The sequence below is a fragment of the Narcine bancroftii genome, chromosome 4 (assembly GCF_036971445.1).
Source record: "Narcine bancroftii isolate sNarBan1 chromosome 4, sNarBan1.hap1, whole genome shotgun sequence".
In the NCBI taxonomy this organism is placed as follows: Eukaryota; Metazoa; Chordata; class Chondrichthyes; order Torpediniformes; family Narcinidae; genus Narcine; species Narcine bancroftii.
Window position 1 is genome coordinate 34,463,370 of NC_091472.1, and position 25,381 is coordinate 34,488,750.

Consider the following 25,381-nt stretch of genomic DNA (forward strand, 5'->3'; position numbering starts at 1 on the left):
TTGAAGCCTGATAAGATGGAGATTGACCCACAATCGCCAGAAGCCTCAGACTGCTTTGAACTCTGGCTATGCTGTTTTGAGGTCCTTCTGCGAAATTCCTCCAGAAGTATGGTCACTGAGGCAAAAAATCAGCCCCCTCCATGCCCCCACCCCCGCCGGCCCAACCGACACGTGGTCTCTTTACTCCCCATATCGATCCCCCACCGCTGTTCATGATCCTCATCCCCAACTGTAAACCAGTCGCGACAAAAAGCAGGCGATATAATGACGGTGAAGTGCGGCAACTCTTGAATGAGGGAGATCATCAAGGCCACTACCAGCCTATGGAGAGCTCAAGTAGTGGTGGTCAAGAATGGGGGTAAATACAGGATGGTGATTGATTATAGCCAGACCATTAACTTGATTATAGCCAGACCATTAACTTGATTATAGCCAGACCATTAACCGCTATATGCAGCTGGATTCATATCCCCTCCTTCGCAATGCGAACATGGTCCATCAAATTACCCAATATTGTGTGTTACCAATGACTGACCTGAAATCTGCCTACAACCAGCTCCCCATGCATCCAGAAGATCAGCAGTACACTATCTTTGAGGCAGAAGGCCACCTTTACCATTTCCTCAGGGTCCCCTTCGGTATTACCAACAGTGTCTCCATCTTCCAGAGGGAGATGGACGGATGGTGAACCAAAATGTCCTGCACGCCACCTTCCCCTACCTGGATAATGTCATGACCTGGAAGATCATGACGCCAATCTCCAGAAATTCCTCACAACTGCCAAACACCTAAATTAATCTACAATAGGGATAAATGTGTTTTCCGCACTACCTACCTGACAATCCTTGGCTGTGTTGTAGAGAATGGAGTAATTGGCCTGACCCCAACTGCATGCACCCACTGCTAGAGCTCCCCCTCCCCCACAGCCTCAAGGCCCTGAAAAGGTGCCTGTTCTTTTCCTACTACGCCCAGTGGATCCCTAATTATGTAGACAAAACACACTCCCTTATCAAGTCCACATCCTTCCCCCTGACAAGAGAGGCATAAAAGAAGACATCACAAAAGTTGCAACATATGTGGTGAATATACCTACCCCATTTCAGCTGGAGAGTATGGATTTTAAGGCCCCCTCCTCTCCATTAACCACAGCATGCATTTCCTCACAGTCATCGATGAGTATTCACATTTCCCTTTGCCATCCCCTGCCCAGTCATGACCACCACCAAAGTCATCAGGACACTGCGCTACTAATTCACCGTTCAAGTGCCTGTCATGTGTCCACAATGACCGAGGATTTTCATTCATGAGTGATGAGCCAATACCTGCTGGCTAGAAGTATCGCCACCAGCAGGCCCACTAGTTATAACCCCCGAGGGAACAGCCAGGTGGAGAGGGAGAACCCCACCATGTGGAAGCCCATCTTCCCTGCTCTTAAATCCAGGGGGCTGCCAGTGTCTCACTGAGAGGAGGTCCTTCCCGAGGCGCTCCACACAATCAGGTTGCTGTTAAGTACTGTCACCAATGCTACTCCTCACAAACAAATTTTCTCCTTCCTCAGGAAATCCACGTTGGGGTCCACCCTGCCATCCTGGTTGACGTCCCCAGGGCCAGTCCTGCTATGGAAACAGATGAGGGGCCATAAAACTGACCCACTTTTTAAAAGGGTCCAGCTCCTCCATGCGAACCCCTAATATGCATACTTGGCCTACCTGGATGGGTGTGAGGAAACTGTCTCCATCCAGGATCTCGCGTGCGTGGTGGGGGGGAGCGACCCAAGGAGCATACCCACAAAACAGCACCCTCTCCCCCTTTCATGGGTACACCACTGCACCTGTTGTAAGGGTTCGTGTGGATCTCACAGGTTAAGAATCAGACCAAAGTTGGGGTACAAAACATACATTTATTTTGGTCAGGGCAACAGGGCAACAGGATCGAAATGCTAAATAAACCTATGCACACATACACAATATGCAAGGGGTAAATATACACTTCGGATAATGAGGGAGAAACCAACTGAAACTGGGGAAATTATTTAAATACCTACAATCAACAGTCAGAATCAAGGAGATACGGCTCTAGCTACTTAACCTCGGATCTCACCCCAATCCAGTGCGAACGGTGACATTTACATGCCTTGAGAGGTCAAACGAGACAGAACAAAGGGGCACATGGTCCTTTATAGTTCTGCAGGCTGTATTGGGGGGGCAATCACTGGGCCCTGTTGGCTGCTGTGTCCAATGGCTCAAAGCCAAGTGCAGGGCTCAGCAGGGGTCAGCCTAGGTGATTCACCTGGACTGCAGCACCTGGTGATTTAGGTGGGCCAATCACAAGGGTCACCTTAATGGCTTGGGGTGAGTTTTGACCTTGATTGACATGCAAAGTGTCCTCTGAATAGGAGCACAGGAGCGCCACCCTGTGGTGGCCATGGTCTCTCCAATCTAGCACCCAACCACAGTTGAGTTGCCACATCCCCAGCAGGTCAACACAGCACTGGAGGTCCAGGACTCACCAACTACAGTACAACAACTGATTTTCTGCCGTTCACAATGGAAGACCAAGTCACTGGACAGACTTAACCTGTAAGACTTTGTTCCCCATGTCACCTTGCTGGACAAAATTTAAAAAAAAACAAGGGGTGAATGTGGTGAATTGCTGTACACTCATCTATATGGTTCCACCCCACTCTGTGACTGTACCCGTGGCTCCTCCCTCTTGATCCTGTATTGTTATGAGCCCAGAGGACCCCAAAACCAGCCACAATAGAAATTCACCAAGACAAATGGTTCCTTAAACAAATGTTGCTTTTTAATTATCTTTAAACATGAAAACAGGATCAAACTTTAGCTTATTACTATTAAATTAACTTGACCTAACTTAACCCCCTTCTAATTCTAAGTACACGTGTATGTAATGTGTATACAAGTTCCAAAAAGAGTTATTTGATTCACAGTCCAATCTCACTTCTCACTCCTCTAAGTTTACCAGTATCAGGCATTCTTATTCTATGCACAGAATTTAACATTTATGAATTCCACAAGTCTTTGGTGCTTTATAGGTTAAAAAAAAAGATACTTATTGCATAAATTATGTTATTTTCTCAAGTGGAAAACAAGTACGTAATTCAGCATCCATTTCTCCATCCCTAATTTCCAAGTAAAGGCTATGCACGTCCTAGAAACAGCTAAACCTAGATGTAAAAATTTAATTTGATACATAGTTAACCTTAACTTAGGTCTAATCACTTTAATATTACCCAACAAAAATAACATCAGGTCCTGTGGGAGTTTAACACTTAATATTTTCTCCAAAAGATTTTCTACCTCTAACCAAAGAGGTTTTACTTTAGGACACTTCCAAGTAGAATGCAAAAATGAACCAACTTCCTGAACACATTTAAAACATAAATCTGATAATGTTGGGTTCAATTTCTTTTAATTTTTGAGGAGTTAAATATAATTGATGCAAAAAATTATATTGAATCTAAATTTAATAATTTTTGACCTATTTTCTTTACATAGTTCCATTCAATCATTTTCATCAATTAAAATCAACCTCCCATCTTAATCTTGATTTATGAATTCCTAACTTAGGAGCTTCTTTTTGAAGTAATTTATACATCACTGAAATAAACTTATTCAAGCCATCCTTGGATATCAATAATTCTAATTCATTCTGTCTAGGTAATATCAAATTAGGACCTAACTTATCAACCAAGCAAGCCTTAACCTGATAATAACAGAAAAAAGTATTATTTAGAACATTGAATTTTACCAGCTTCAAAACAGTCTTCTATTTTCTTAATTCCCATTCAACTCCAAATCCTCAAAAATTGATTATCCATAAAAAAAGGAGAAGTCTATTTTGATATAAAGGCATTTTTTGAGAAATCAAACCTTTCCCCCCATTTCATAATGTATTTTATTTCATAGTTCAATCAAATATTTGAAAACAGTCACATCTCTACTTCCTATTAACACTTTTGAATTCCATTTGTAAGTCCTGCATACTGTTTTCTCCTATTTTACTCAATTCTATTTTAACCCAGGCTGTTGATTTATCAACAGTAAACATCCCATTAATAAATTTCATATAATAATTCTTAAAATGGGGAAGTTGCAAACCTCCTAATGCAACTTTCCAGGTCAATTTTTCCAAACACAATCTTCGCTATCTTCGATGGACCACCCTGCTTCAATCCAGGTCTAGAACCATGGAGCGGCGCTGGAGAAATTGTTGATAAGATATGCACTGTTAAAGGGTTGGGAGCGTTTTAACTAGTGTTCCTAGTAGCATAGAGCCATGCCTGCAGTGAGTCAAGGGGTGGCAGGTAACGTATTGTTTTTTTTTGTGTATGTGTGTTTTATCCCAATTGCGATTTTCCCACATTCGTTTATAAGTGTGCATTTCTTCCCACTACCACTTCCCCACGTTCGTCTTTTGTTAATAAAATCATTTACTACCAAGCTATGTTCAGAGACCTTGTTTTTGAGATCCATCAAATCTGTTTTATCACATAACAATTGGCGCTGTGAGCAGGGTTTCAAGGATCTTGGCTGAACACTGATGCAGGGAAGGATGTTCTGGAACAGAGGCAAGAAAGCCACTGCAGGTACTGAGGATAGGATTCCCAGGTAGACCGATGAGAGGGAGGGATTAGGGAGCTTGGCCAGCATGCTGTGGGCCACAGTAAACCAGTGGACTGGTCTGAGCAGTTAGACTTGCATGGTGAGAAACTGGGGTACCACATGGTCTCCTTCCTTAAGAATTTGGGTTTTCTCAAATGGCCAACTGTAATGAGTGAAAAAACAAATTTGATGGGTCTCAAAGGCACTCCCATTATGGCCTTCTCTACATTGGAGAGACTGGATGCAGACTGGGAGATTGTTGAGTGCATCAGTGACAGGGATCTCCCAGTGGCCAGCCAGTTCAATTCTGCGCTCCACTGCAGTGTTGACATGTCTGTCCATGGTCTCATGCACTGTCAAACCAAGAGCACCTGTAAATTGGAGGAGCAACACCTACTTTTCCATCTGGGCACTCCAACCAGATGGCATTAACATCAATTTATCTGGTTTCTGCTCATCTATTCCCCATTCTCCCTCTCTTCCCCATCCCTCAGTGTTCTTTCCTTCAGCTCTCCACCCCCTTCCGTCTCCATCCCCTTATTTGCTAGAGTGCACCTGTTTTTTCTTGCCTCTGGGCATGTGCTCCTCCCTTGCCCCCTGCTAACCACCATTTTGCTCAGGCGCATGCCCAGATTTTGTTCATACCTGATGAAGGGCTGAAGCTCAAAATGTTGGTTATGTATTTATCTTTGCTACATAAAGTACACTGCAGACTTTTCAGTTTCTCAAAGCTAAAGGGGTCCCTTCTGGCTGATTGTGTCCTTCCTGAGACACACAGACACTGCCTCTGCCCCCACCCCCACCTAACTCAAAAGAGTCTCTCCTGCCCTCAAGGCTGAGCTCAGAGATGTGCTGAGACAGGAAATGTCTCATCTCTGCCAGCAGGAAAATTCACCCACAGGATGGCAGACCACCCAGCTCCCTCCCTGGGACCTCCTATGTGCTTCCCACCCTCCCGCTGGTTCTCCCCCTCCGGAAGTGGACCCTAATTAATCTACCTTTTGAGTCTCTCAACCACCCCCCCCCCCCACCGCCCCACAGGAGAAGACTGTTCCTGTTCAAGCTGTTCCTCTTCTCGATGTGAGGGTCTATGAAACACTCATGAACACAGAGCCAGTACCTTTACAATAATCAGCAAGATACAGACCGTAGAACAGACTAAAGAACATTACTGCACAGAAACAGGCCACAGAAATAGTCTGTGCCAAACTATTTTTCTGCCTAGTCTCACTAGCCCTCCATATCCCTTCTGTTAGAAATAGAAGTACCTTTAAAGAAATTGCTCGAGACAAAAATTGAGAACAAAGAACATTTATTTTACAACAATGCAAAGTTGGGTGCTTCCCCTTACGCTGGGAATACACACATACACTGGGGCTCACCCAACTTTTATACAGTTGATTTCAGTATAGGAATACCCTCCCCCTTACATTCTTCTGCCTCCTGCTGGAGAGGTTTGGCATTAGGCAATCCTTCCTGCCTACGTGCAGTTTCAGTATACTTGGAGGACCAGGGGGTATCCTGTTGGTGTCCCTTCATGTTATTGACCTCATTCACACCTTCCTGATTCTCGGGGCTACAGTCTCTTGGTATGCAGAGTTGGCTCATCCTGTCTAGGGTTGGCTAATTTAATATGTATAAATCTGTGTAAGGTTAGCTAATTAGATATGTAGGACTTGGTACTTCTGTCCAGGGCTAGGAGACCCTTATCTGATCCAGACTACCTCAACTTCCTACATTCTATTGTTCCTTACCACTCCTTATCTTAGTCTTATGGTGGCTCTTGTCACAAAGACTAGAAGATTCTTATGTTAATCGTGCTGACTCTGCTTTCCTGCATCCTAATCCCCAAGCTCATCCTGTTTGTACTGGTTACAGCCATTAACTGATGTATGAATTTTAGTTTCCTTCATGTTCATAATTTTAGATCAGTTTTCCCATCTCTCACACTTCCATCCATGTACCTGTCCAAATTCTTAAATGTAAAATTAAGTTCACATTCACTACATTAGCTATCTTTTAGTTTTGACTCCTCCTGGCTATCGTTGCAGAGATCCAACCTGTGGCACCCGTTGAAAGAGAATGTGAGCTAAAACAGCATCCTGGTGTCAAACGCCAGCCCAGGAAAAAGGGTGTCCTGCGTACACCCTGGATGTCTACCTGCTGGCATGCCCCCTGTCTCACCACAAAATAGCACGTGCTTAGGAAGCACCCAAGCATGAGGCCAAGGAGCAGGATGACCAAGCTAGGAGAGGGCTCTGGCACCTGATGAATGACCTTGCACTGTCTGCTTGCAGATATTGATGGTAAGGGTGCTCACATTTGCCAGCCAAACCAGAGAAACCAGGCATACTAGTTGGTGACCAAACAAATTCCTTTTTCTACCCTCCCCGACACTGGGGAGCAGCTCCCACAGTAACCTGCTCCCTTGGTAACACAGTGTGAGAGATAATAGATTATAGGAAGTAAAGTTAGTGAAATAAAATAAAGAATAATAGACTAGATTAGAGGAAGTTAAGTAAGTGCTGAATAGGGATGAATTCCGTTAAGAGTGTGAGGAAGGGTTACGCAAGTATAATAGAAGAAAGGTCTTATAGTGATAGAAAAAATTAGCAAATTCTGCATATAGAATTAGTAACTCCTGGGAGTTGAGATGTTTGAATAAGAACAAAGGCAGATTCATGAATAAGGACAATGACATGATGGGACCCAGACAGGATACCCCATGGTATTTCAAGTTTACAGAAACTGCACGTAGGCAGACAGAATTACCAAATGCCAAACCAATCCAGGAGGCAGAAGAATGTTAAGGGGGGGTATCTCTACACTGAAATGAACTGTATAAAAGTTGGGTGAGCCCCAGTATGTGTGTGTGTATTCCCAGGGTAAGGGGAAGCACCCAACTTTGCACTGTTGTACAATAAATGTTCTTTGTTCTCAATTTTTGTCTCGAGTGAAATCTGTGAAGGTACTTCTGTTTCTCACAAATGGGGGCTCGTCCGGGATCCCACTCCCTCCACTGACAGAGTGCTCAACGACGGGGGTAGGTGCACCCCGGCTGATTCAGCTGGACTCCCGGATGAAGGGTGACTGGTCAGTGGACGAAGCGAGTGATATCCGAGAAGAGGCATTGAGAACAAAAGACGGGAGGACGTTAAGGAAGCGCGCTAGGATTAGCTACTGGATCCCGGTAAGAGGAATTTATTTACCTACTAGTATGGGAGGAGTAAGTAGTAAGGGAAACTGTCCTGGAGAAGGATGGGAAGATCAGATACCTAAACATAGTCTGTTAGGATTAATGTTATCTGATTGGGGTGCGGGGAAAACCCGTGGGAAAGATAAACAGACCATGGTCAAGTATTGCTATCAGGAATGGGTTAAGAATCCGATAAAAGGGAGTTCGGTATATTGGCCAAAGTTCGGATCCGACGAGGACTGGATGTGTCAGGCATTGAACATCTGGTTCTACCAAAATCAAGGAGGTAATACCGAGAGCAGAGAATATGCAGCCTGTTGGCTCAGTGGATTGTTTGATCAAATGATTTTGAGCGAAAAGGAATGTAAGAACAAGAAGGATGAGGAACCCTCTGCCCCTGAAATACAAGGATGAGATGTGTTATATTCCCTTCCTCCACCTTATGCTCCCCCTGTGCCGGCTCCTATCTCCCCCCTCTCACCTACACTTTATCCTTTTTCACCTTCCCCTCTTCTTCCACAGTTAGAGAAAGAAAAAGAAAGTAGGGGTGGTATGATGACCCGCTCACAGAGTACAAGATTACCGCCTCAAATGACACGAGAGGAAGGAGACTTTGGTTATGAGGGTCATTCAGAACATCATAGAAGAGGGGATAAGCCAGAAATTAAATCCCCTTGGGAGGGGATGTGGGGGGTCTCGGGTTCGTAAATGTGCCTCTTACCAGTATGGAGGTGCGGAATTTTAAGAAGGAAATGACCTCTCTGATAGAAGACACTCAGGGATGTGCAGAACAATTAGATCAATTTTTGGGACCTAATATATATACCTGGGATGAATTAATGTCTATCTTTAAGACTCTTTGGATGAGCGTGGAATGATTCGCCAGGCAGGGATTTGAGTCTGGGATAGGGAACACCAAGGGGGACCAGAGGCGATACCTGGAGAAGCTAAATTTCCCCTGGCGAACCCAAATTGGGAAAAGACTACTAATGATGGTCGCATGCGAATGGACGAGTACAGGGTTACTCTAATAAAAGATATGAAGGAGTCTGTTCCAAAAGGACAGAACTTTAAGAAGGCATTTGAGGTTCCCCAAGGTCCCGAGGAGACCCCCTCTGTATTTCTGAATAGATTGCGTACGGCCTTACAGCAATATGGGGGGTTGGATATAGAATCCCCAGCAGGTGAACAGTTGGTATTGACGGGCTTTGTTACTAATTCAGCCCCAGATATCAGGAAGAAATTACAAAAGACAGAGAATTGGCATGAACAGGGAATAACCCAGCTTTTACAGATCGCACAAAGGGCATAAGTCCAGAGGACTGAAGATCAACAGAAAGGAAAGGCTAAGAATTGGATGCAGGCAGTCAAGGAAGTTGTGGAGGGACAGCAGGGAAATGTTAAGAGCTGTGTGCCAGCTCCTGGACGTTGGGAGGAGCGCCAGGGGTGGGGAAGTAGAGACCAGAGCGGAGGCAGGGGTAGAGGAGAATTCCGGGGATGACGACCATCCCCGGGACCCCGTGGAGACCCTGGTAGAAATTGGGAAACAGGAGTATTAGTTTCCTATTATTGTAAAAAGGAGGGACACTTTAAGAGGGAATGCTCAATGCGAGCCAGGGAGACGCGATCTTATGCATTGATGGAGGCAGATTATGAATAGGGGGGTCACGGTTCTCAGTCAATACACACCATGGGGCTGCACGGAGAACCATTGGAAAATTTAAGCATAGGACCCCACGGTGACGAGGTGACTTTTCTAATAGATTCTGGGGCAGCCCGGTTGAGTATTTTACAATGGCCCAAGGGTGTTAAAACAGAAGGGACAGTGATGATTTCGGGAGTGGGAGAAAGAGATTTTACGGTCCCTATACTAAAGAATGTAAGGATACAAATGGGAGAAAAGATAATAACAGAGGATATTTTACTAGTTCCCCAAGTTGGAGTTTGCCTGTTGGGATGAGATTTACAAGACCACAAGGATCAGGTATCGGGGTTCAATTTTATGTACTAACAGAGGAGGATCGGGAACTAATAAATTCTAGAGTATGGGCAAAAAGAGGCAATAGAGGAGGGTTAGATGTTCCTCCCCTGCAAGTTACTTTAAAAGACCCTGACCAAGTAATTAGACGAAAACAGTATCCAATTCCTATGGCTGGCCAAAAGGGGCTGCAGCCAGTAATTGACCAATTGGTGAAAGATGGTATATTCAAACCTTGTATGTCACCTTTTAATACCCCAATTTTACCTGTCCAAAAACTAGACAGTACCTATCGATTAGCGCAGGATTTGAGGGAGTTAAACAAAATCATTCTCACCTGTTATCCGGTTGTACCTAACTCCTATACGATAATGGGTAAAATTGATCCCCATAGTAAGTGGTTTAGTGTAATTGACCTCAAATATGCCTTCTGGACCTGTCCGTTGGCAATAGACAGTAGGAACATGTTTGCATTTGAGTGGGAGAATCCTTTTACAGGATGGAAAAATCAATACCGGTAGACGGTCCTTCCCCAGGGTTTTACAGAATCCCCAAATTTGTTCGGCCAAGTTTTAGAACAGGTACTAGATGAGGCCCCTCCAAGAGAGAATTGTCAATTAATACAAGATGTTGATATTTATTAATCACGGGAAAAATGTATGATGTGGTTAAACAATACACTGTTGAATTTCTGAATTTTCTAGGGAATAAGGGTCTTAGAGTGAGCGAATCAAAGTTACAATTTGTTCAATCTGAAGTTAAATACTTAGGTCATCTGGTTAGTCAAGGAATTAGGAAGATAAGTCCAGAGAGAACACGCGGTATTCTGCAGATCCCGCCTCCAAAGAGTTCTCGAGAACTTAGAAAATTCCTTGGTTTAGTGGGATACTGTAGAATTTGGATTGAGAATTATTCTAGCCTGGTCAAATTTCTTTATGATAAACTTGCGACTCTAGGGGGTGAAACTGTTGTCTGGATGGAGGAGGAGATTAAAGATTTTACCTTGGTGAAACAGTGTCTTATTAGTGCCCCAGTTTTGGCTTTACCCGACCTAAATAAGCCATTTGACCTATATACCAATGCGAAAGATGGTGTGGCCATGGGAGTATTAATGCAAGAGAGGGCAGGCTTTAGACAACCAGTTACCTTTCTGTCAAAAACTTTAGATCCTGTTTGTCGTGGTTGGCCAGAATGTGTGCAAGCAATTGCAGCCACAGCTATTTTAGTCGAAGAAGGACGAAAGATTACGTTTGGTGCCCCGATGTTAGTTCATACCCCTCATACCATTCTCTTACAACGTGCCGGAAGGTGGCTTACTGATTCTAGAATTTTAAAGTATGAAGTGATTCTCATGGATAGGGATGATTTGACACTGATTATGAACAAAGCACAGAATCCAGCCGCCTTCTTGGTTTCTCCAGATTCTGATACTGTCCCCAATGATTTAGAGCATGTATGTTTAGAAGTGATAAATTTACAGACAAAAATTAGAGATGACTTAAATGATGAACCTTTATGGGAGGGTGAAAGATGGTTTATTGATGGATCTTCCCGCTGCATTGATGGCATTCGTTATAGCGGGTATAGTATAGTGGATGGGAATGAAGGAGTTGTGATTGAAGCCGGTCGTCTTCCCTGTCATTGGTCGGCACAATCCTGTGAATTATATGCCCTCTGTAGAGCTCTCTAGGGTTTAGAGAGAAAGGTGGGCACAATCTATACCGACTCAAAGTATGCTTTTGGTGTAGTGCACATCTTTGGAAAGATTTGGAAAGAGCGGGGAATGATAACTGGGAAAGGACAAAAGTTGATCCATGAAAACTTAATTGTTCAATCCTTAGATGCTCTTATGTTACCTGAGGAGATAGCTGTAGTTCATGTACGGGGCCATCAAATTATTGACAGTCCTGAAGCACAGGGGAACAGACGGGCAAATGAAGCTGCCAAACAGGCTGCACTCACAGAAAAAAAATAGACATGCAGCTGTTACTCTCCACCCCACATGAGGTTCAAAAGACTCCCATCTTTTCACGGGAAGAGGAGGTTTATATGAAAGACCAGGGAATGCGTCAAACTGCCGATGGGTTGTGGTGGACGGCAGAGGGACGCCAAGTACTGAACAAAGCCTTGGCTCGTCAGATTATTGATCAGCTCCACCAGCAGACACATTGGGGAACACAGGCACTTGTTGATGCTTTTGTACGGTCCTTTAATTGCTCAGGAATATACATCATAGCCAAGCAAAGTACTCGGGGTTGCCCAATCTGTCAGCGAGTGAATAAGAAAGTCATGTGCCAGGTAATGCCTGGCGATCGCGATATAGCTGTACGCCCGTTTCAACTTTTCAACAAAAGTCTGCAGTGCACTTGATGTAGCAAAGATAGATACATAACCAACGTTTCGGGTTTCAGCCCTTCATCAGGTATGAACAAAATCTGGGCATGCGCCTGAGCAAAATGGTGGTTAGCGGGGGGAGGGGGAGGAGCACAGGCCCAGAGGCAAGAAGAAACAGGTGCACTCTAGCAAATAAGGGGATGGAGATGGAAGGAGGTGGAGAGCTGAAGGAAAGAACACTGAGGGATGGGGAAGAGAGGGAGAATGGGGAATAGACGAGCAGAAACCAGATAAATTGATGTTAATGCCATCTGGTTGGAGTGCCCAGATGGAAAAGTAGGTGTTGCTCCTCCAATTTACAGGTGCTCTTGGTTTGACAGTGCATGAGACCATGGACAGACATGTCAACACTGCAGTGGAGCGCAGAATTGAACTGGCTGGCCACTGGGAGATCCCTGTCACTGATGCACTCAGCAATATCCCAGTCTGCATCCAGTCTCTCCGATGTAGAGAAGGCCATAACGGGAGTGTCAGATGCAGTTGATGAATCCCACGGATACAGAATTGAAATGTTGCTTCACTTGGAAGGACTGTTTGTGGCCCTGAATGATGGCGAGGGAGGGTGTGGGCGCAAGTGTGGTTCTTCCTGCAGCCACAGGGGAAGGTGCCAAAGGACAATTAATGGGAAGGGATGTGGATGAGGGAGTCAAGGAGGGAGTGGTCCCTAAAGAAGGCAGAGAGGGGAGGAGAGGGTAAAATATGTTTGGTGATGGGATCATGCTGTAGATGGCAGAAATTTATGGATGATAATGTGAGAGATGAGTAAAACTGATATAAAAATATGAAGATGAGGAAACTAATATAGATATACGGGTAAATGAATAAAGGCAGTGTGAACAGGATAAGAAATGGATATTAGAATGTAGGAAGTAGAGTTAGTCTGAATAAGATAAGGGTCTTCTAGCCCTAGATAGAATTAGCAGGTTTTGCATATGTAATTAGTAAGCCCAGACAGTATTAGCCAGTTCTACATATGAAGAGGTTGTAGCCCTGAGAGACATCGGACTTGTCAGCCACAAACGAGCCTGCAGCTGACGAGGACTTTTTACCCCCTCCATAAATCTTCGTCCGCAAAGCCAAGCCAAAGGAGCCCTGAGAGTTGGGAAGGTGTAAATTAGAAAAAAGACAGGTTTGTGAATAAGGACAATGAGGATAATGACATGATGGGACACTGACAGGATACCCCCTGGTCCTCCAAGTTCACAGAAACAGCACGTAGGCAGGCAGGATTGCCTAATGCCAAACCTATCCAGGAGGCAGAAGAATGTAAGGGGGAGGGTATTCCTATACTGAAATAAACTGTATAATGTATAAAAGTTGGGTGAGCCCCAGTGTATGTGTGTATTCCCAGGGTAAGGGGAAGCATCCAACTTTGCATTGTTGTATAATAAATGTTCTTTGTTCTCAATTTTTGTCTCGAGCAATTTCTGTGAAGGTACTTCTGTTTCTAACAATAATATGTTGGATGCAGAGGCTGGAAGGGTGGTAGGGTTTCTGTTGTGTCTGGGGCAGAGGTGGCCAGGACAGATGAGTGGGAAATGGAGGAGATGTGGGTAAGTTTTGACGATGGTGGTGGAGTGGAAGCCACATTTTTGGAAGAAGGAGGACATATCAGATGATCTTGGCTGGTAGACCTCATCTAGGGAACAGATATGATGGAGATGGAGAAATTGAGAGAAAGGAATAGAATTCTTGCAAGGGACTGGGTGTGGTGAAGTCAAGGTTGTTGTGGGAATTGGCCAGTTGGTGTAAAGCTTGTCTCCCAAGATGGAGACAGAGAGATCAAGAAAGGGGAGGGTGTTGCTGGAGATGGACCAAGTGAATTTGAGATTAGGTTGGGAGTTAGCAGTGAATGAAGTTGACGAGGTCATCACCAGTGCATGAGGCAGCATAGATGCAGCAGAGGAAGAGTTGAGGGGCCTTGCCTATGTGGGGTTGCAGTATGAATGGATCCACAAAGCCAACAAACAGGCAGGCATAGCTGGGACCCATGTGAGTACCCATGACTACTCCTTTGATTTGGAGAAAGCGGGATGAGTCAAATAAATTATTATTAAGGGTGAGAACAGGCAGAGGAGGGTGGTGGTGGAGGGTGTCTAGTTAGGTCTCTTGTCAAAAAAGAAACAAAGGGCTTTGAGACCTTCTGTATGGGGGATGGAGGTGTAAAGAGATTGGACATCCATAGTGAAAATGAGGCAGTCAAGTTCAGGAAATTTGAAGTCACTGAAGAGATGGCAGGCATGTGAGGAATCACAAATGGAGGTGGGGAAGGATTGGACCTGGAAAGAAAAAAAATTGAATTGAGGTAAGATGATCCTAGTTCAGAGGGGGGAGTGGGGGGGGGGGTGTGGAGGGGAAGAGAAAGTGGAAACAACAGATCTACCTGGATAATTGGGTAGGAGGTAAAACTGGGCAGTGTGGGGGTGGGAAACAATGTGGTTGGAGACTGAGGGAGGAAGGTGGCCAAAGGTGATGAGGTTAGAGTTGGATTAAAAACTGATTTTGAACCTGGAAGTGCTGGTCTGCAGGCTTCTGTACCTTCTGCCTGAAGGATGCAAAGAGAAGAGATTGTGACCAGGACAATGTGGATCCTTAATGGCTTCCTTCTTGTGGTAGTGTATCACATAGATATTTTCAAGGACAGGATGTTGGTGCCCACAATGGACTTGGCCCTTTACTGCAAGCTTCTGAATTCTTGGGCATTTGAGTTTCCAAACTAGATTGTGATACAACCAGCCAGTATACTTCCTACAGTACACCTGCAGCAGGTCAAGAGAGTATTCAACAACATGCCAAATGTCCTCAGGCATCTTGGAAAGTAGAAGTGTTGGTGTGCCTTCTTGCACAGTGCCTCAATGTGCTGGCTCCAGGAGAAGTCCCAGTCTCCCAGGATCTTGAAGGTACTAATCCTCTCCAACAGAGTACCATCAATGAAGTGGTGCATGGTTCCTTATATCCTTCCCCCCCAAGACCGCCCCCTCCCCCCCTCCACTTCCTTAAATCCTTGGTCATGCTTATATTGAGAGCAAGATTGATGTTCTGACACCACACAACCAGATTCCCAATTTCCACCCTATATTTTGTTTCTAATAATTTCCCATTATTCGGCCAACAACAGTGGTGTCATCAGCAGATTTCTAATATTCATTGGAGCTAAATCTGACTGTGCAATCATGTGTGTAGAGGGAATAGAGCAGGGGACTAAACACACAGCCTTGAGGTGACCCAGTAGACAGCAAGGAGGTAATAACGTTGTCATTTGGGGTTTACTGATTATTAAATCATTTGATGTGATCCACTCAGATTTGACAGTACTTTGCTGAGACAGTTACATGGCAGATTTCTTGTTATGATATTGCATAGGATCTGGGTGTTAGGGGTTTGTGGACGATGAACTAGGATGACTGTCTTTAAAAATAAGCTTATGAATGTTTAAGATTCTTACAAAATGATTTATTAGGCATGTAAAGCATTTAATAGTTACATTGTTCGCTGCAAATAATAGGATTCACAGTCAATATGTGCATACACAACATTTAATCCCCTGAAACACATCTGTGTCAAAGTGCTTGGGAGCTTGCTTACCAATGTACAACTACCTAACTGTTTCTATGGAAACCGTTCACTGACTTGATATTTCCTGTTCTATTCAAGCCATTTTTTTTTGCTTTTAAAATAAGAACAGTAATGTTCAGATGGAATGAGCAAAGTCTTCATCAGTTACATCAGTTAATTGACTTCTATGGCACTTTTCAAGACCTCAGAACATCACATAGTGCTTTGTTAAGCACAATCTGCTGGAGGATCTCAGCAGCTCAATATCAGTGGGAGAAAAAGGATGGTAAATGTTTCAAGCTGAAACCCTTTATTAAGAGTCAGGTGTGGTTTGTGTAGGGATCCAGTACACAGCAGCTTCTTATTGAAACGAAGTTCCTTGAAATAGAAGACTGTTTACAATCAGCATTTAATTGTCTTTTAAAAATATACAAAACTAAGAGTGTTTTCCTTATTTTGACACTGTTATCCTCCAGAAGCAGTAGATTTTGCTGTTCTGTAGAGGGCGTTGTGACTCTGCCAGTACAGTGCCTGCTGGAACTTCCCGATAGTTGAAAACAATACTCCATTCTACAGTACAGGGTACTTAAATCCATACATTTAATTTGTGAGCCATTTTTCAGCATTGATTCATTATTTTCTCCACAAGAAGCAATCTTACATAAGCTGAATGTAATTATTTGGTATCAGAAGATGGACAATTTTGCAAAGCTTAACTCAAAAATATCAGAGGATATCTTGATAGTAGAATAAAGCTCCTTTCCAGACGGAATTCAAGCAATCGGCAGCCTCAAGCAACCAGCAAAAAAAATTGAGGAAAATAAATAAAAATTAATAAGAATAAAATAATAGGCAAAAAATACGCAAGTTTAAAATTGGCAAGCCTTGCCATTAGTTCATCAAACCATTCGTGCGCTAGGGAACACCTGCAACAGTTGTTCCACCTTCTGACCAACTGTAGAGTTCGTCGAAAGAATCAAAGACTTGTTGATCCAAACCAAGGCTTTTATTAGCAAAAGACAGGAGCTCTTCACAGGTGGCCGACCAGTCCAGAATGATCCGACCTGGCTAGGGACACAACTCTTTAAGGCCCAGACAGTAGGCGTGGCTAAGCTCTCAGCCAATCGCTGTAAGCACAGTCTAGATACTGTAACTATATACACTATATACATTGGTGATAGATCTGTACTATCACACCAACATAAAGAAGCAGAGATTCCATTATGTAGGACATTATTTCAGACAAGTTTCCCTCCTAACCATTACCATGCAGAAAGAGAAACAACCAGGTAGGTGTAAACGTGTACCGCTTACCCTTAAACAGAAGATGAAGATATGAAAAAAGGTGAAAGTCGTACAGTGCTTATGGAGGAATTTAACGTTGGCTTATCGATCATCTACAATATTAAGGCCCAGTTTCAGAAAATTAAGCAATTCTGTATAAAGTCTGACACTGATAAAAATGTTGAGCGACATCACACTCATACCTCCAAGGTGGACTTACTCAACCATGATTTTTGAATGGTTTAGTTTGAAAAGGTCAGAAGTGGTTGCATACCAAGACCTATGTTGCAAGAAAAAGGAAAGGAATTCCACAAGAAGATGAATATTGAGGCACAGTTTTCTTTTTCAAATAGCTGGCTGAGCAGATTCAAGGTTCATCATGGTATCCGCATATTAGCTTGTTTGTTGAGCAGCAATCAGCGGGTCATGAAGCAGTGGATAAGTTTTAGCTAGGCATTGTAAGAGTAAATCTCAAACCATCAGAAAATACACTTATCCAGCATCTACCAATCCTCGTAACTACTGGATACAAGGGGTTTTATTGTAATAGAAAACAAACTTGGTTTTCCTCTAGGTCTTTCTGCTATTATGAAGAATTGCTACATCTCACATTTATGGCTTTCCCAACCAAGACTTCCATACCTTCACCATCAATGCTGCAGGGCCCCAGGGCTTGCCATTAAATTGGATAAAGCCCCCCAGTCTATGCCAAGTCTGATGAGGGGTTATTCCTAAAATATAAACTTATCCTTTCCTTTCTCAAAAGCAGTATCTGGAGTACATTTTGTGAGAGATGGGAAAATTGATCTAAAATTATGAACATGGAAGAAACTAAAGTTCATCAGTAAAATGGCTGAAACCAGTTCAAACAGGATAAGTTTGGGGCTTAGGATGCAGGAAAGCAGAGTCAGCACGATTAACATAAGAATCTTCTATCCTTTGTGACAAGACCATAGGACTAAGATAAGGAATGGTAAGGTACAATAGAATGTAGGAAGTTGAGGTAGTCTGGATCAGATAAGGGTCTCCTAGCCCTGGACAGAAGTACCAAGTCATACATTTCTAATTAGCTACATATGAAATTAGCCAACCCTAGATAGAATGAGTCAACTCTGCATATTAAGAGACTGTAGCCCAGAGAATCAGGAAGGTGTGAATAAGGACAATGACATGATGGGGCACCCACAGGATACCCCCTGGTCCTCCAAGTGTACTGAAACTGCACGTAGGCAGGAAGGATTACCTATGCCAAACCCATCCAGGGGGCAGAAGAATGTAAGGGGGAGGGCACTCTGATACTGAAAGTGACTGTATAAAAGTTGGGTGAGCCCCAGTATGTGTGTGTATTCCCAGGGTAAGGGGAAGCACCCAACTTTGCATTGTTGTAGTAATAAATGTTCTTTGTTCTCAATTTTTGTCTCGAGCAATTTCTTTAAAGGTACTTTAATTCCTAACAATTTCAACACTTCCTGAATGTTTTCAGAAGTTGGAAACTAAACTTGTATGAATTTGTATCTCATAAACTCGAGGGGATGGAGAGGCAATGAGTGAACGGCTTAATTATTTCCATGTCAGCACCAAGGCAAGCAGACTGGTCATTACCCAGATCAGGGGTGGCCGAACTTGCTTAAGAGCCATGTACAATAAACTTCAGATGTTTGAGAGCCGCAAAACATAAAAAAAATTACATAAAAGTATTTTGATACAAAAATTTTAAATGTTAAGAAATACATGTATGTATTTAGTTTTAAACTGTAGTTTTTAAACTGCTAATTTGCATTGGTTTCCAGAATCAAAATGCGCACAAACACATACTCATGTAATAGACAAATCTTGTTGAACAATTTCAGGGTAAAATTTAGGGGTGTGGCAATACACCATTAGGCAGGCGAACTGGCCCCGCTTGTCACGCACGCGGTGGGGCAGCCGGCCAAAATGGCACCTTCGGGAGTTTCCTCCTGACCTCGGCACTGGCCTCAGAATTTCGCGCTGGGGACCCACGTGATGCCCCAGTGATGTCAGGGCCCCCCAGCGCGGTTCTCAGCCAGGTCCGGGCTGGGAGTATAAGACCAGCCAGGTAGCCTGCAATAAATCAGTCTTTGCTCACTGAACTCAACCCGTCTGGTTGTGCGATCCTTCAGTTAGCACTGTAGCCACCACTACAATTGGTGACCCCGACAGGTTAAAACATCTTTGAACCCAACATGAATGACCCTTCGATCAACACTCTAGCCATCAAGCTTCCTGACTTCTGGGTTCAGGAGCCAGAGACGTGGTTCAGCCATGCAGAGGCTCAGTTTCACCTCCACCAGATTTAATCGGATTCGACCAAGTTTTACCATGTGGTCGCTGTCCTGGACCAGGCCACCACCAAACGAGTGCTGTACCTCGTTCAGCACCCACTCACGGAAGATAAGTATGGGACCATCAAGCAGATGCTCACCGGCTCCCTCGGCTTCTCCAGGTGCCAGCGTGCCGCTCAGATGCTGCACCTCGAAGCCTTTGGAGACAGAACTCCAATCGAGTTGATGGATGAGATGCTCGCGCTCATGGATGATCACACCAACTGCTCACTCTTCGAGCGTATCTTCCTTGACCATCTGCCTGAAGACATCCGACCGTTACTGTCCCAGGAGAGCTTTGTCGACCCTAGGAAGGTCGCTCAAAAGGCTCAGGAGCTATGGCTTGAACGATTCCCGGAGGGCTCAGCAGCCCAGCAGGTTACGAGTCACGGGCATGACCACGCCAAGCCTTCCTTTAGCACTGTGGTGGAACACCCGGCCCCTGCAGGGGCCTCATAGAGCATAGTCAGAAGCAAGTCATCCACTTCAGGCCTCTGCTTCTTCCACCAGCACTGGGGAGCCAAGGCTCAGAAGTGTTGTTAGCCCTGCTCGTTCCAGGGAAATGTGCAGGCTGGCTGCTGTTATTGGCTGCGGTGGCTGGCCAAGAACACAACCTCCTCTACCTGTGGGATTCAGAGAGCGGCTGACACTTCCTCGTCGACACCAGGGCCTAGATCAGCGTCATCCCAGCCACAGCCATCGAGACCCAGAACCGGCCTCGAGGACCTCCCCTCCGTGCAGCCAATTTGACGGAGATGCGGACGTATGGAGACAAGACCGTCCACTTCCAGATTGGCCAGCGGAAGTTCTTGTGGAGGTTCACCGTTTCGTCCCTTCCAACTGCCATCCTGGGTATTGATTTCCTCCTCGCCCACAGATTCCTGGTCGACATTCGAGGTAGGCGACTGGTAGATGCCTCTACCTTGCAATCCATTCGCCTCAACACCTCCCGTACAGAGCAACCGCAGATGGCCACGGTCAGCACACCCAAGGACGAGTTTCAGCATATCCTGGATGAGTTCCCGTCCCTCCTCAATCTGCAGTTCTCCGCCACCTCACCATTCCACAGGGTGTTTCATTACATCCCCATCTAAAGCCCACCAAACCACGCCAAGGCACGCTGGCTCCCGCCGGACAAGCTCCATATAGAGAAGGAAGAGTTCTGGCATCTGCAGGAGCTGGAGATCATTCGACGCTCCAACAGTCCTTGGGCCTCACCACTCCACCTGGTCCCGAAAGCCTCCGGCGGCTGGCGCCCTGTGGAGATTATCGACGGCTTAATGATGCGACAGTACCTGACCATTACCCAATCCCTCACATCCAGGACTTTATGGCCAACCTGCATGGCGTGAGAGTAGTCTCCAAGGTCGACCTGGTGCATGGGTATCACCAAATCCCAGTGCACCACGAGGACATACCCAAAATGGCCATCATCACCCCCTTCAGCTTCTTTGAGTTCCTATGCATGCCGTTCGGGCTCAAGAATGGCATCCTGACCTTCCAGCGCCTTATGAACACAGTGGGCAGGGATTTGAATTCATATTCATTTACCTGGATGACATCCTTGTCACCAGCGGAGACCGGGCACAACACAAGTCTTACAGCGCATCCTCTTCTCCTGACTTCAGCCTAACGATCAATCCAGCCAAGTGCTTCTGAAAGAGTCCATGCAATTCCTGGGCCATACCATCACGGCTGAAGGAGCCACACCTGCCGCTACGAAGGTCGCTGCAATCAGAGAGTTCCCACACCCGGACAACCTCAAGGGGCTACAGGAGTTCGTGGGTATGGTCAATTTCTATAACCGCTTCATTCCAGGTGCTGCACACATCACGGCCAAAGACAAGGCACTTGCCTGGACTCCAGAGGCCAGCAGGCCATTCGAAACCACGAAAGATGCCCCAGTGAAGGCTACCCTGCTCGTCCACCCACGCACCGACCTGCATATGGCGCTCTCCGTCGATGCCTCTGCAACAGCCATCGGCGCCATCCTGGAGTAGCAGGTGAATAGACAGTGGAAACCCCTGGCATTCTTTAGCTGACTTCTTCGTCCGCCAGAGTCCAAGTATAGTGCTTTCGATCGTGAGTTGCTGGGCATGTACCTGGCGGTGCGTCATTTCCGCTATTTCTTGGAGTGGAGGCCTTTCACCATTTTTACCGACTACAAACCCCTCATTCAGGTGCTCACTATGGCAAGAGATCCCTGGTCGGTCCGCCAATAGCATCACCTCCCCTTCGTGTTGGAGTTCACCACCGACATTCGGCACAAGGCGGGGAAAGACAATGTGGTCGCCGACGCACTCTCACGACCGGCCTTTTGTGTACTGACACCCAGCCTCGACTTCGACCAGCTCACCTGGGACCAGAAGTCTGACGAGGAGATGCGGGCCTTCAGGACTCCCATCACGGGCCTGTGATTCCAGGACCTCCCGACTCGGGCACCCCGTGACCAGTGGTTCCCCAGCAGTGGCTCAGGCAAGTCTTCCACCATATCCATGACCTTTCCCACCCTTCCATCAGATCCACAGTCCATATGGTGGCAGAACATTTCAGAAGCAGATTGTGGACTGGGCCAACTTTCCAAGGAACACAGGCACACCAGAGCACCCGTACAAGATTTCGAACACGTCCGGGAACAGTTCAGCCACATACATGTGGTCATCGTCGGACCCTTGCTCGTTTCCCAAGGTAACCGTTACCTTTTCACAGTGGTAGACCGCACAACTCATTGGCCCGAGGTGATCCCGATGCCATATGCCTCCATGGACTCCTGCTCCTGAGCACTTTTGAATGGTTGGGTTGCCCGGTTCGGCATCCCGAACCATGTCACCAGTGATCGGGGTGCCCAGTTCACCTCTGCGCTCTGGGCACAGGTTGCCAACAAGCTGGGGATCAAGCTACATCACACCATGGCCTATCACCCACAGGCCAATGGGCTAGTTGAGCAATTGCACCACCACCTTAAGTCGGCACTTATGACCCGCCTCACCGGCCCCGACTGGGTTGACGAGATGCCTTGGGTGCTCCTGGGCATCCGTTCGACACCCAAGAAAGACCTACAGGCGTCATCAGCTGAGCTGGTCTATGGTGCACCGCTAGCCCTACCCGATGAGTTCATCAACACACCTCACAACCCCCAGCATTCATGCATGGTCTACTTCCCCACCTCCGGGCCCAGTTGGACTCCTTCACACCCTCACTGCCACCCAGACATGGCACACAGGCCTCTTACATCCCCAGCGAGCTTTACTCCGCAAAGTACGTTTTTGTCAGGCGGGGCCCATCCATAGCACCTCTACCAAGACCATACGAAGGGCCGTACAAAGTCATCCAGCATTCAGGATCCACTTTCACACTGGACATCAGTGGTAAGAGGGAACTGTTCATGGTGGGCAGGTTAAAGCCAGCCCACCTCGATCCCACTGAACCAGTAGTTGTGGCCCAACCCAAGAAGCGAGGACGCCCGGCAATAAAAGGACATTGACGCTGGTTCTGGGGTGGGGGGCTGTGTGGCAGTACGTCATTAGGCAGGCGAACCGGCCCCGCTTGTCACGCACGCGGTGGGGCAGCTGGCCAAAATGGCGCAGTCGGGGTTTCCTCTCGACCTCGGCACCGGGCTCAGAAGCCAGCGCTTGGGGACCCATGTGATGCCTCAGTGATGTTGGGGGCCCACAGCACAGTTCTCAGCCAGGTCCAGGCTGGGAGTATAAGACCAGCCAGGCAACCTGCAATAAATCAGTCTTTGCTACAGGGGGTCGATTATCCGTGGTAAGTACCTGAGTCATTCAAGGCATCAGGAGCTCGGATGGGCGACAGGCCGGGACCTGGTGGTAAGTACGCATTAGAGATGTCAGGTGCTCTGGTGGATGGGCAACGGGAGCCTGGGCCAGAGACGGCGGCCGGGCGGGTGGGTGACCTGGATCACACTTACGCTCCACACACACACTACTACCACATGATCGCGAGCCATGCCCACTGACACCACACAGCCAAGATACCTCTGCGAGCCACGGTTCGGTCATCCCTGGCCTAAGGTCAGTGGAAGCTCTGCAGACGTTTGCATCCATTCTTTGTGTTGGTCTAATGAGAGGTGTTTCTTACCCTTCTTCCAGAGATGGTTGACACCTGAGGTATCCTGCTGACGACCTTTATAAAATGATAGTTTGGAGATACTCCGGCAAGTATTTCTGAAGCCAGCACCAATCTTGCTGAGCAGCTCATTGAAATGACCAGCAGTCCAATGATACAAGATGACAATGTCAGTCCGGTTTTCATGAGGATCCACTGGCAGAGCAGAGATCACCGAAGTTGCATGCGGCACTGCAGCCCCAGTATACCGAGGTGCAGTTTAGATGAGGTTGGTATTGCTATGATAAGGGGCAAAGCCAAGATTCAATTACACGTTGGAAGAGTGGTAAATTTAAGGAATGCGAAGAGATTCCAGTTGCTTTAGTAAAATGGACACATGACTGCTCCAGAGGATTGCATGCTTTGGAGTGGCTTTTAGTTTGCGATCTGAGCATCATTGGTAAGGGCTGCATTTATTACCCATCCCAATCGAGAATGCTTATGAGCCGATAGTCTTTCTGAGGAAGGTATTTATACAGTGCTATGGGGAGGGAGATCCAAGATTTGAACCCAGCAACATTGAAGGCTGGCAATATATTTCAAAATGGAGGAGAACCTGCAGATGGTGGTGCTCTCATGCACCTGCAGCCCTTGTTCTTCTTGTTTTGTGAGGTCTTGAGATTGGGAGGTACTGTCAGAGTTGCCTAGGTGAGGAATGATCATTTTTGACAATGGTATGCATGACAAGCATAGGGCGTGTGGGTAATGGAAGTTGATGGGCCGCCAATCAAGTCAGTGGCTTTGCCCTGGATTGTGGATTGACTCTGTACGTTTTTCAATCTACTTACTAATCATATGGAACTTCCCTCCATATTATTGAATGCAGTTTATTCAGAATCAGCTTTCTGAATTCTTGCCAATTGTTGTTACACGTAAAATGAAGTCAACAACTCTGATTGGCTGTCAATCCTATTGAGCTTCTCTCCTTGAGCTGAATAAAAGAGATTTATCACAAAAGATCCTATTTCCTGCTGATCCTTTATAAGGCACTGCCATATTTTAGGAGAACTTTCCAACCACATTGGCCATAAATGCATGGAAGATCTTTATGAATTGGGGAGAGCTGTTTGCAGGTTACACACAAGGTGAATTCAGGCCATTATTGACCTTTTCCAAGTAATGGGAAGCTAATTTCAACAGCCCCAAGATTTGTGTCATAAATTAACTTGTCCCTGCTATTTACAAAGCAAGCAATTGCTAATTTCATAACGCCTGTTGATTTTCAGGAGATCAGAATCAGCCAATTCCTACCATCTTGATGAATACATCATATTGCGGGCTAATATCTTGAGTGTTTGCCTCCAATGCAAGCTAATTTGGTGAAAGCCAGCTCAAACCTCTTAAATGGGAGGCGCTTTGTGGCAGCCGCTCAACAAGAGAATTTGGACTGTGAAAGCAGTGAGAACACAGCATCAGTACAAGTGAATTCAATAGTTTCTGAATGCTTCACTTTAGAGAGTAGGAGAGGTTTTTCTCAACACCCCCAATGAACTCCCATGAGTGGTCAAGATCTGTGAATACACTTTCAAGTGCCATATCCCACCCTCTGCGTCCATAGTTTCAGTCACTGTAGGAGGTGTTGTCGCAGTGACGTACTTACCTGCGTGGGGAGCAGTGCCGGTTGTCGCTGATGATGTATCTGAGGTGACGCGTGGGCAGGCCTGGCGCCAAAGGGGGGGCATTCATGAGCATTGTCCCACAAAATGAGGTATTGTGCTTCCCGCCCCCCCCAACCTGCAGCACTAGTCTCCATTCAATATAAGCAATGCTTTTGTCTGTTACGTCAGAGGGAGGGAGAAGTGTGACGGCGGCGATACATGGAGGAAGTTCATGATAGGTAGTAGGCACTACCACCCCACTCCCCCGCTGTGCAAGTCTT

At 45.9% G+C, this 25,381-nt stretch overlaps 1 long non-coding RNA gene across 1 annotated transcript in view; it reads left to right on the forward strand.

Annotated features, from left to right (window-relative positions):
* LOC138759801 (uncharacterized) overlaps positions 1-25,381 on the forward strand; it is a 78,282-nt gene continuing 52,901 nt past the window's right edge. Inside the window, exon 1 of the long non-coding RNA XR_011355095.1 lies at positions 1-106. This is a non-coding gene — a long non-coding RNA (uncharacterized lncRNA). The remainder of the gene's footprint in view (positions 107-25,381) is intronic.